General features: G+C 44.2%; 1 protein-coding gene across 4 annotated transcripts in view; it reads left to right on the top strand.

Annotated features, from left to right (window-relative positions):
• PKIG (cAMP-dependent protein kinase inhibitor gamma) overlaps positions 1-12,457 on the top strand; it is a 98,560-nt gene that overhangs the window by 71,260 nt on the left and 14,843 nt on the right. For all 4 annotated transcript variants that reach the window (XM_043602301.1, XM_043602300.1, XM_043602299.1 and 1 more), the window contains one exon: positions 5,689-5,758. The gene's annotated coding sequence lies outside the window, so the exon portion shown is untranslated. The remainder of the gene's footprint in view (positions 1-5,688; positions 5,759-12,457) is intronic.

Below are 12,457 nucleotides of genomic sequence, written 5' to 3'. Positions count from 1 at the left end.
TAAACAGGGGTGCAGTCAGGGCAGGTTTGCTTGAAGAGCCAGTGCTGAGATGAGGTGTCCGTTAGGCCAAGAGCTAAGGCAGGAGGTGGGGAGGAAGGGTGTCGTGGGAAAGAATCCAGATAGGGAAAGGTACATGTGTGCAAGGGCCCAAGGCAGGAGAGCATGTGGGATGTTGGAGAGACTGAAGGGAAGCCAGTGTGGCTGAAGCATAGAGGGGAAGAGAACTGAGAAGGGGGCAGAGGTTAGGGTTCAGAGAGTTAGGCAGGGGCCTGATGATGTAAGCCTTTGTGGGTGGTGTTTGCTGTGTGGAGAATGGATTGAGGGGCAGTCGCAGTAGTCGTGGAGAAAGAGGATTGGCGTTGGGTAGGACAAGAAGGTAAGGGTGGGGAGATAGAAGAGGTAGTAGATGGATTTGAAACCACTAGAGGTAGAAACTTAGAGGCTTTTAGTCTGTGCCAGACTCAGGGCTGGGCCCTGAGGGCATAGAGATGAAAGAGATACATCTCCTGTGCCCTGGGCTTTTAGAGACCTAGCAGCATTGAAGGTTGGGTAGGATGTGGGTAGGCAGACACAGGAGCATGGGATTTCCTTCTCATAGTCAGCAGCTGTATTCCAGTACATGAGAAAGTTTCTCTCTGAGGTGGCATAGAATATTACTCCTGGACTATAATTCTTTTCCTAAAAGGCAAGGAGAGCTGTTATTCCCAAGAGCCTTCCTTTATTCATTGGCTTGCCTGCCTTTCTCCTTGTGATTTCATACCCGAGCTCCCTACTGGAGTCCTACTGGACTCGGGGTTTGGAGACCTGAGTTTATATTGCAGCTTTGTTACCAACCTGCTGTGACTTACAAAGATTCTTAACTTGGCTTGGGACACCTGGGTGGCTCGGTTGGTTAAGCGTCTGACTCTTGGTTTCAGCTCAGGTCATAGTATCACAGTTTGTGGGATCGAGCCCCATGATGGGCTCTATACTGACAGTGTGGAGCCTGCTTGGGATTCGCTCCTTCCCTCTCTCTCTCTCTCTCTCTGCCCTCTCCCCCTACTCATGCTTTCTCTTCCTCTCAAAATAAATAAATTAAAAAAAAAAAAGATTCTTAACATCTCTGGGTCATTTTCACCTGTAAGTAAAAATGATACTGATCTGATACCTGGGTCATTATGAAGATGAAATTAAGATAAGGCATCTTAAAGTGCTTTGTAAAATATGAAGTGCTATAGAAATGTGAGGTGTCATTATTATTTCAATGAAATAAAAGAACACAAAGTTAAAAGCAAAGCATTTCACTGGGGAAGGCCAGAGTGTACCTTGCACCTAACTCTGAAATAGCAGATCTAGTATAGTAGCTGTCCTTCAGGAGTGTTCTCTTTTATTTCATTCACTGAGATAAACCATTTCCTCTCCTTTCTCCTTCCATCAAAATGGTTTGCAGAACAAGCCATTTTGTTTCTCTGGATTCCGGAACCCATTTGATACAGAAGCCAAAGCATCTGCTTGAAGCCCAGGAGAGCCTGTGAGCAGAGATGCAGCATTTGCAGGGCTTTGGTTCCCAGCAGCCAGTACACTCCCAGGAGTGGATTTAATTGGCTCAGGGGGAGGACAGCAGTCAAGGGCACTGAGCCATGGAATAGTCAGCAGCACAGAACCAGCCCACACACCACCTGACCTGGGCAGTTTCTTTCTTTCTTTCTTGCTTTCTTGCTTTCTTGCTTTCTTGCTTTCTTGCTTTCTTTCTTTCTTTTTTTAAAAAATGTTTATTTTTGAGGGAGAGAGAGAGAGAGAGAGAGAGAGAAAGAGAGAGAGAGAGAATGCATGGGGGAGGGGCAGAGAGAGGGAGACAGAGAATCCCAATCAGGCTCTGCACCATCAGCACAGAGCCTGATGTGGGACTCTAACCCACAGACTGTGAGATCATGACTTGAGCTGACACCAAGAGTCGGATGCTTAACCAACTGAGCCACCCAGGCACCCATATTTTTCTCCTTGAATAAAAAGCATAAATGTTTAGGAAATGAAGTACCCTTTTTTACCTCCATGAAGCTTTTTTAAAAAAATTGTCTTCCAGCCATTAAAATGTTCTGTTTTGACCAAAAAGAAAGTAAATACAGTTAACTATCCCATGTAAAGATAAACAGGTAATGTGTAACATAGCTTATCGGAGTTTTCCTCTGCTCTCATATGCTTCTTTGTTATTGTTTTTATTTTCATTAATTTTCCCTAAAGTAGTAATGCATATGTTCATTGTAACTAAACAATTTGAAGATGTTATAAAGAAAAAGTTATAATCTCTCCTTTCCCCCTTCTTCCCATTTCCTTCCTTCTGAAATCAGTTTGGTATATATACTTCCATACCTTTCTCCAAGCTCCTATTGAAGTGGATGCAGTGTTTGTGTAGATGTGTGGTTATTTGTTTTGTCAGAAATGGGATCATACTTTTATTCTGCACTTCCTTTTTCCCACTAAATAATACATCCTGGGTAGGTATAAATCTAATTCACCCTTTTAAATAGCTTCAGGGTGGGGTGCCTGGGTGGCTCAATCAGTTAAGCATCCAACTCTTGGTTTCAGCATAGGTCATGATCTCAGGTTCATGGAATCAAGTCCCACAATGGGCTCTGCACTGACAGCAGGGAACCTGCTTGGGATTCTCTCTTCCTCTCTCTCTGCCCTTCTCCCCACTCGTGCTTTCTTTCTCTCTCTCAAAATAAATAAACATTTTTTAAAAGTTTTAAGGGGCACCTGGATGGCTCAGTTGGTTGGGCACCTGACTTTGGCTCAGGTCATGATCTCACAGCTTGTGAGTTCAAGCCCCACATCAGGCCCTTTGCTGACAGCTGAGAGCCTTGGAGCCTGCTTCGGATTCTGTCTCCCTCTCTCTCTGCCCCTCCCCCACTCATACTGTGTGTGTGTGTGTGTGTGTGTGTGTGTGTGTGTGTGTCTCAAAAATAAATAATAAAACACTAAAAAAAATTTTTTTTTAAGTTTTAAATAGCTTTAGGGCTATAGACCTACAGGTACCACAATGTATTCAGCCATTTGTTCTTTGATAGATATTCAAGTGGTTATGTTTTGTTTTCTCTAAAAATATTGTTGCCTTAAATATATACATACATCCTTTTTTACTTGTGCTTTTACTTATTGAACTGAAGTCGAGTTGACACACAATGTTACATTAGTTTCAGGTGTACAACACAGTGATTTGCCAAGTCTGTAGGTTATGTATGCTGTGCTCACTGCAAGTGTAGCCACCATCTGTCACCATACAACACTATTATAATACCACTGACTATACTGGTGCTTTCATTTCTATAGGTTGCATTTTCAAAAATAACATTGCTGGGTCAAGGGGTCTATGTATTTGACATTTTAATAGAGAATACCATCCTACTTTATAAAGAATTCTAGTAACTTGCATTCTTCCCATAAATGTGCAAGTACTTTCATTTCACTAAATCTTTAATATTAGGTATTCTTTCCCTTTCTCCCTCCTATCCTCTGTCTCTTCCTCCCACTCTCCATCCTCCTCCTCCCTCTATCCCTTCCTCTCTCTTTATGGTTTCATTCTTTGACCAAGCTGATGGCAGAAAATGGTGTCTTTATAGGTGCTTGCTTCGTATTTTCTTTACTACTTGTGAGATTGAACATTGTTTCATGTTAATTGGCCATTTTATTTTCCTCTGAATTTCCTTCACCCTTTTTCCTTATGAATCAGTTGCCTTTTTCTCAACAAGTTACAGGAGCTCTTTATGTGTTAAGTATTCTTGCAAATGAATTTTTGCAATGTATTACAAATATTTTTCCTAATCTATTATTTGTTTATTAAATTTTTCTATCTGTTACTTCATTGTGTCTAGATTTCTTGCCTTGCTTAAGAGTAATATCGCCACCGGGGTGCCTGGGTGGCTCAGTCAGTTAAGCGTCCGACTTCGGCTCAGGTCACGATCTCGCGGTCTGTGAGTTCGAGCCCCGCGTCGGCTCTGTGCTGACTGCTCAGAGCCTGGAGCCTGTTTCAGACGCTGTGTCTCCCTCTCTCTCTGACCCTCCCCCATTCATGCTCTGTCTCTCTCTGTCTCAAAAATAAATAAACATTAACAAAAAAAATTTTTTTTTAAAAGAATAATATCCCCACCTCAGAGTTATATAAATATTTTCCTAAATGTTCTTCCAATACTTTTAGGGTTTTAATTATTTAATCCTGAACCTTTAATCCCTTTGGAATTATGTTTATACATAGCAAAGAGGTAGGGATCAGGCTTTATTCTAGGTCTGCCAGCACCATTTATTAAATAAACCATCTTTTCTGTTTTGCACTGAAATTCCATCTTTGTGATAAATAAGTTCCTTTCTTGTATCCTTTTCTGAACTTGCTCTGTTAGTTCACAGACCTATTTGTTCTTATAACCATGTCTTTTTATTATGTCTTTATAAAGTAAATTTTTATTATCTCCTAAGATAAATCCCCTATTTATATATTTTTAAAAATAATTTTCTTTTCTGTTTCTTGGCTAAATTTTGGGGTGTTTAGTATTCCATATGAACTTTAATTTTACCCATTTCACTTTCAAAGAAAAACTATTTGTATTCTTATTGAAACTTAATTAAGACAATGTAGTAATTTGGGAAGGATTAACGTTTTTGGATAATTAGACTTAAACTTAAGTGTGAAACTTAAGTGTTCTATTTCAATATTTTGTCATTTTACCTTAGAATTTTTCAATATGCAACATAGAAATATTGGGTCAATTCCAGTATTTGTCCTGAATAAGGACCATGCGAAGTTTTAGTTCTGATCTCTTCCATCCTTGACACTCTTACTGTCAAATGTGTAATATTGTCAGATTTGTGTTTATCTTCCTACTTAATCAGTGTTTTCAATTTACCAATATACTGTACTTACTAGTTTTGCTCACTGTTGACTCTAAAACCCCACTTACTTTCTGTGCTTGGTTTCCTTCCTGTTGGAGAATGTTCTTGGAGTCTGAATGGCAAACTTGCTCAGTCTTTGTCTGGAAACATCTTTTGTCCTCACTCTTGATATTTTAGAATTCTAGATAGACCGCATGTATAACGATTACGAAAGTTGTGTGCGTACCTTTAAAAGTTTTCAACCAAAATAGGAGTCATTCATGTAAAATGTAGAAGTCTTTCACTTCCTTTCTCCTAGTCTCTGAGTCCCAGAGAGAGAAGCACTGTTCAGTTTGCTGATGGCCTTTTTCTATGTAGATACAAAACAAAACAAAACAAAACTGTGTATGTGTACAAATGCTGTACTTTTTCCTAGGCATAAACAATCATGTTCATACTTTATATTAAAAATTATGACCTGTACAGTGTCACACTCCTTTTTAACAACAGAGCGTGCCCTTTTTTCCATGTCAGTACAATGAAATCTTTCTCATTCTTTGTAGCAGCCATCTAGTATGGTATTAGTACATCATAGTTTAACTCTTTTTCCTATTAGCAAATATTTAACTTGTTTCTTCTTTCCTTTGCTATTGCACAATATGTTTTACTGATCATCCTTTTACTTGTGGGAACATACCTTTGCTATAAATTCCTATATATTTGACCCAAAGGGTGTGCACATTGAATATGTTACTAGATACGCTTAACTTGTCTTCCCAAAAGATTGTTTTAGTTTACAACCCTAGAGTATGTCTGGCTCTAATTCTTGTTTTTCTTGTCCCTTAGAATTTCCACACTGATTAGTCAACAGTGGAAAATCCGAAGAGATGCAAGTAGGAAAAAGAAACTAAAACAGGTGGGTAGTCACATTGCTCATACCACTACTACAGCATCCCAAGTGTTTATCTAAATACCTTTACTTCTGTTCAAACAAATAAAAGAAATAGGTTCCAAGTGAAATTAGTAAGGAATTTTGGTCCCATGAAGAAAGGTATGGCCAAAGGTTGGCCCTTTGCAGAAGTTATACAATATCACACTGCAATTTTACAGACCATTTCTTTACAGCATCAGAAAGACTATTTACTTCTAGTGGCTTCAAAGAGAATGGGTTTCTTCAGCCATCTATTTAAGCTGATGGAATTATACACAGGGGCTATCAGCAAATTTGGGCATGACGCCAACTTTCTTGTTTGTTGTGCAAAGCTATTTTCATCAGGACCAAAGCACATTATGGGGATTTTAATACTGTGATAGAGGAGCAAAAGCAAGCAAAGCCCAGCCTGGAGAAACCAGCACAGCCCAGTGGTCTGATGAGGAGAGAGGGTGCAGGTCCCTTCCAGTCGGAAGAAAATTGCAGTTCATGAAACATGAATGGCCTACTTGGAAGTATGGCCACTTTGGGTCGGTGTTCATACTTTAACAGTTCTGGCATCGGTTAGTCATTTTTAACAGCCTTTGATCCGTGGCTCAGCTCCCTCCCCTCCCTATAACATGTCTACCCCTCTCTCGGCTCCACCTCCCTACAGTTAGAGCAGAATCTCCCACCTTCATTTCTCTGTCCAAGGCCTAGTAGTCCCAGGAGCTTGGGGGAGTTCCACCTCCTTTAAATTCTGTCTCATGGCCTACCCTGCCTCCAGCACCTATGAGTCCCCTTCTCTGTTGGCAGAGTGAGAGTCTAGTCTGTCTGGAAGCTGCCCTGGGGCTGGAAGTCCCCAACTGCTTATCAGCAAGGCTTCGGGGCCTTGCCCTGCAGTAGCTTCCCAAGCTACTGGGCTTGTGTCCTGTTCTGACTCAGTGCCCCTGGGAACCCCCTGGATGCAGCTGTTTGCAATGACTAAGATGCGGCAGCCGGTCAGCCCCCAGGACTGTTTATCTGGCCGAGGCCGATTTAGGAGGGCAAGCCTGCAAAAGGCCTCTCTGTTCCATAGCCACTAAACCTTGAGGACGCTGGGGTTATAGGAAGTCTAGAGCTGGGGTTTTTAACCAGGGGTTTATAGTTAGCTTCTGGGATTCAGAATTCCCCTGTATTCATAGGTACAGTGTGCGTGTGTGTGTGTGTGTGTACACACACACACACTTTTCTGGGCCAAGTGTCTGTAGCTTTCCTCAGGTTCTCAAATGTGATCTGAGATCTCTGAATTTTAAGAACCATTTGTCTAGAGAAAGCCTAAAGTGTTGTAGGCCACTGTGTCCCCCTGAGCACCAGCCTCACAGATGCCAGGATCTTGAGGGACCTTACCAGGCTTCTAGGTTTTTCTGTTTGAGGCTGAACTGGGACAAATTACTTAGTGTCACTGAAGCTGAGAGCCTTCCCATGGAATGTCCCACAGTCCAGTCATGAAATTGCACCCCCATCCCTGGTTTCATCTCATTGAACACACCAGGTGTGCTGAACACTTGTAGGGGGTGGGGTTTCTGGCTTCTGAGTCCATAACTCAGAAGGGGCTCTGTAGGCAACTCTACTGACAGTGGTGAGAATAGTGCTGAGGGCTGGAATTCAGTTTGGCTCCTGATTGCCAGGAAGAGCACTAAATGCTTTATCTACATCATTTTCTTTAACGCACACACTCCTTCAGTGAGGCTGGTACTGCTGTTTTACAAATGGAGAAATGGAGGCACAGAGAGATCTAGTAACTCACCAGAGATCACAGAGCCAATAAGCCAGTAAGTGATACATGACCCGTGCACATGAGCTTAACCACCAAGCTTCATGGTAAAAGTAAAGGGCATTGACAGAAAAGCTAAAGTAAACGGGGGTGTTTAGTGTAGGGCAAGCTGCCCTGTATATTGTGATAGTGAGAGCATTGCTATGTTACACCAGATACACAGCTGTGGTCTTAAATCATTAAGAAAAGGTTGGTAATAGTGACGCCTGGGTGGCTCAGTCGGTTAAGCATCAACTTTGGCTCAGGTCATGATCTTGAGGTTTGTGAGTTTGAGCCTCGTGTCAGGCTCTGTGCTGACAGCTCAGAGCCTGGAGCCTGCTTCAGATTCTGTGTCTCCCTCTCTCTCTGCCCCTCCCTTGCTCACGCTCTCTCAAAAAAGAAAAGGCTGGTAATACATTAATGCATTAATGCAATACATGAGAAGAATTTCTATCCATTATAATTCAGATAAAGGATTTTTTTTACAGCTTTATTGAGATATAATTCACATACCATACAATTCACCCATTTAAAGTATACAATTCATTGGTCTTTAGTGTATTTAGAGTTGTGCATCTGTCCCCATAATCAGTTTTAGAGCATTTTCATTACTCATCACCTTCCCAACTCCCCACCCCTCCCCAGTCCTAGGCAACCACTAATCTACTTTCTGCCTCCAGGTGAGGTTTTGATACTTACAAGATTAACCGTGTGGGAATCTTGGTGATCTGGAGTGAGTTGTTCCCTGAGGGAAATTTGACTCTAACATATTTTATAAATGACTTTATTGGCTAAGAAGCTATAAGTGTGTCTTTGATATGCCTGAATTTGGGGTTGACATAGGCAAGAGACAAGTATTTTCTGAATCATTTCCACTTGTCAACATCGCCTCTCAAATAGGCTCCTCTGGGTAAGTGACTGTAAAACTTGGCTTCGTGGGGCCACATCTCTCCACTGGCGTCAGAACCAGCGGTAATCCAGCACAGGATCTTTCTTCTGTCATCTGAATCCCTGGTGTGGCTTCTCTCTCGGCTTTACTGTGGTTGTCGGTGTGAAGGCTGCTCATGTGGGTGCCTGTCACTGTAAAATTCAGGAGACAGCACGTACAGTATCCTGTCAGGCCCTTTGAGGACATCCAACTGCGTGCTCTCTTGAGCTGTTTCATGGTAGCAGATCCACTGTACCTCTCTCTGGATTCATTCATTCTTTCTTTCTCTCTTTTAGAGACCATTTATTAGGCATTATGCAGCAGGTGCGGTGGTAGGTGCTCGGTGAATCTACTCTCCAAAAGCTCCTTGTGCCCATCATTACAGTGTGTGGCCTTGTGTCACCAGGTGGAGAGAGCCATTTGTGTTGAGAGAAGCCTGAGGCGCAGGGGGTTTGATGATAGAACAGTTCTCTGAGGGGGACGACACAGATGCAGTACCGTCCACCTCAAGACAAAGCCGTCCCTAGAGTGCACCAGCCTCAAGAATGTGCACCAGGGCGCCTGGGTGGCTCAGTCGGTTTAGCGTCCAACTTCAGCTCAGGTCATGATCTCACGGTTTGTGAGTTCGAGCCCCGCATCAGGCTCTGTGCTGACAGCTCGGAGCCTGGAGCCTGCTTTGGATTCTGTGTCTCCCTTTCTCTCTGCCCCTCTCCCACCCTCACTCTGTCTCCCTCTCTCTCAATAAATAAATAAACATTTAAAAATTAAAAAAAAAAGAATGGGCACTGAATTGGGAATGAAGAAATACAGATTTAAGTCCTGGTTGGAGGACCTTGGGTGACTTGTGCCACCTCTCTGAGCCATGGTGTCTCCATTGTGAGGGTTAAACAATGCAGTGCCTCAGATACTTCCGGCTCCATTGCTAGAAGGAGCGTGCATGTAGTAAGTGTTGAATGAAGAACTAAAGGAACGAAGGAACGTTCTGTGATTGTCAGGGCGAGAGTAGAACTGGAGCAGGTCAGGCGACTGGGTAGAGATGAGTATAAATGAAGACAAAGGAGAGCCTCCCTTTCCTTTCCCTGGCAGTCCACTCCTGCTGCTTCAGCCCCCTTAACCTCACCTTTTCCTCAGGTTCTCTCTCATCCTCTGCTTCTCTGAGCCAGAGAGGCGCTGCCTTTGAGGCCCCAGAGCCAGCCAGTCCTGGGTGAGAATCCAGGCTCCAGCACGTGCTATTATGTCTAACAGGGATCTAATTATACTAGGCTACTGTGAAGTAACTAAGACGGTGTATGGAAAGCACGTGTCACCATGCCTGATGCACAGAATATATACCCCATAAATGGTAGCCATTTTCATTTTATCACTGTCACTGTTATTTCTTTGGTCAGGAGCCAGGGCTCAGATTGTTATCTTAATCACTGGCTTGAGAGTATGGAGGTTCTTAAGTTTTTATTTTGTTTGTTTACTAATTCATTCGCACAATTGTATTTATTGAGCCTCTTCCGTATGTCAGGAACCATGCTGTGTGCTGGGGATACATTGGCAAACAAAGTCGGGGTACCTATCCTCGTGGAGCCAATTGGGAAGGCAGATAGTGAACAAATATATCAACACTCGCAGCATGGCAAAACGGGGAGCTCTTATCTTTTCTGCTGGGTCAGGGAAGAGGATGCTGTGGCTGAAGGGTGTCTGTCCTGGGCCACTAGGAGTTACGCAGGACACTTCAGGGGGCTGGCCGTCCCGTGAAGACTCAGTGTCTGGATGTAGGGAGTGGAGGGCTGCAGTACTGAGCCCAGGGACTGGGAATCTTGGGCAAACTGTTGCCATGGGCCGAAAGCACAGGTGAATCTATGTGCTCTCCTCAAGAACAGTCCCTGAGTTGTAAGCATGTTGCCTTTCCAGGTTCCAAGGGAGGCTCTTTAATTAGTATTTACCTATGTTGTGTTTTGTGGATCCTGATCTCTACTTCTATCCAGAGGCAGGAAGAATGGAACAAGAACTTTGTTTCCCCTTCAGCTTAAGACCAGAGGACCCAGGCCTTGCTGGCACTGCGTTCGGGCCTACAGTATGTCTGTGAGTGTTGTGTGATGAGTAGTGCCCTTCACTGCCCCGAGGCTCCACTCACCCCACACTAGAGAGAAGGCTCTGAAAATAGGCATGGAAGGGAAGCATTAGAGTATCCAATTGGAAACACCTGTGAAAGGGTCACATCAAAATCAGAGCAAAATTCAGAGGCACCCTTGTCCTCTCAGACCCCAGAGGGTACCAGCCACATTCAGTCTTCTTTCCCCACCAGTCCCCGTCCCCCAGCCCTGTGGCCTCCTGGTCATCTTTCTGGATACCAGGCAAGCCCCGCCTCTTGCAACTCCTCCCTCTGCCTGGCACAGCTTCCCCAGGTATTTGCCTCCCTTCCTTCCTTTGGGTCTGTGCACCGGTGTCTGTGCATCCAAGGCTCCCTGTCACTCTGTAGAAAACCCCACACCTCTTGCCCCGCTTTAGTTCTCTCCTTAGTACTTTCACCACCTGACATTTATTCTGCTTGCGTGTTAGTGTGAGTCACTCCACTAGAATGTCAGCGTCATGAGGGCAGAGGGTCTGTTTTGTTCGCTGCTGAACCCTCAGTGCCCAGTGAGTGATAAATAGGAAGGAAGGGTGGAGTAACTTCCTTAAAATCAGTGCCTATAAACGACCGGCTTCCTGAGCCCCCACTCTGCCTTATATGTCTTTTTATTACAGCTCTTACCTTCCAAGCTCTTTAAAGATTCTTAAAGTTTTTAAAGGTTTATATACAGAAGTGGTCTCTAAACTCTTTTCTCTCTCCTTACCTGTGGGGGCTCTGACACCCTCTTGTCAGTAGTAGAGACACGCCACATCCTTCTGCCTAGTGTTACTAGAATCCCTGTGGGAGGCAAGGGGCGTGGCTTGAAACCGTCTCCTGGTGATCCTGGTAACCCTGGTGTATGCCCCTCACACTGGTCACCCCACCTAGACCATGCGTGAGTTCATCTCCCCACCCAGACCATGAACTTCCCTCAAGGGCATAGTGATGTCTTACTGTTCTTGTATCCATGGCATCTGGTCCCAAGCCTGGTGCACAATGAGTGATGAGTAAAATTTTGTTGAATGAATGGATGGATAAATTAATAGTATAGAAATCACATCTTGCCGCTTTTCATTCTCCACAGTAGATTTAGGGAGTGCTTTCATATAGACTTCCAGAGAGCTGGCATGGCAGTAACCTGTTAGAGACCACTCTGGCTGTCCGCTGCTGAATAACACTGCAGCCCCAGTACTTAGTGGTTCAAAATAACAGTAATAATTTATTATCATCTCTCATGGTTTCTGTGGGTCAGAAATGTGGGGACAGCTTGGCTGGGCTCTTGTGGCTTGGATCTCATGCACTTGCAGTCAGATGGTGCTGGAATAGCTAGAGGCTGCCATAGCCAGCGGCTGCTGGCTGTATCTCTCTCCATGCCCTCCCAGGATCTCTCCATGTGGGCATTTCATTGGGTTGGTTTGGGCTGCCTCAAAGTGTGGAGCCTCAAATTCCCTACATGCAGCTCAGAGCTCCAAAGACAAGTGGCCCAAGAGAGAGCTAGCTGGAGGCTCTGTCTCCTTTCCTAACCTCGTCTTGGGAGTCCCACAGCATCGCTTCTATTGCATCCCATTAGTTAGGAGTAAGTCACTAAGGCCAGATCATTCAAGGGATGCAAATTAGACTCCCCTCTCGATGGGAGGAGCATCAAAGCATTTGCAGATGTGTTTCAAAACCACCACAAAGATCCCATTTTACTCCTTCATTGCACATTTGAGACACCCACTGTGTGAGGGGGAAGAACCTTGCCCAGAGGTACCCAGCAGAGCTGGTGCTCAGCCTCTGGACCTTTGGCCGGCCTGCTTGGAAGTGTACACTTTCCCTTCCTGCCCTCCCTGCACGGTCTGACGGGGACTGCCAGTCTCTGGGAACCATTTTAGCTAAGCC

The sequence above is a fragment of the Prionailurus bengalensis genome, chromosome A3 (genome assembly GCF_016509475.1).
Source record: "Prionailurus bengalensis isolate Pbe53 chromosome A3, Fcat_Pben_1.1_paternal_pri, whole genome shotgun sequence".
NCBI classification, from domain to species: domain Eukaryota; kingdom Metazoa; phylum Chordata; class Mammalia; order Carnivora; family Felidae; genus Prionailurus; species Prionailurus bengalensis.
Note: the sequence above shows the minus strand (reverse complement) of the source record. Positions and strands in the feature narration are given on the sequence as shown.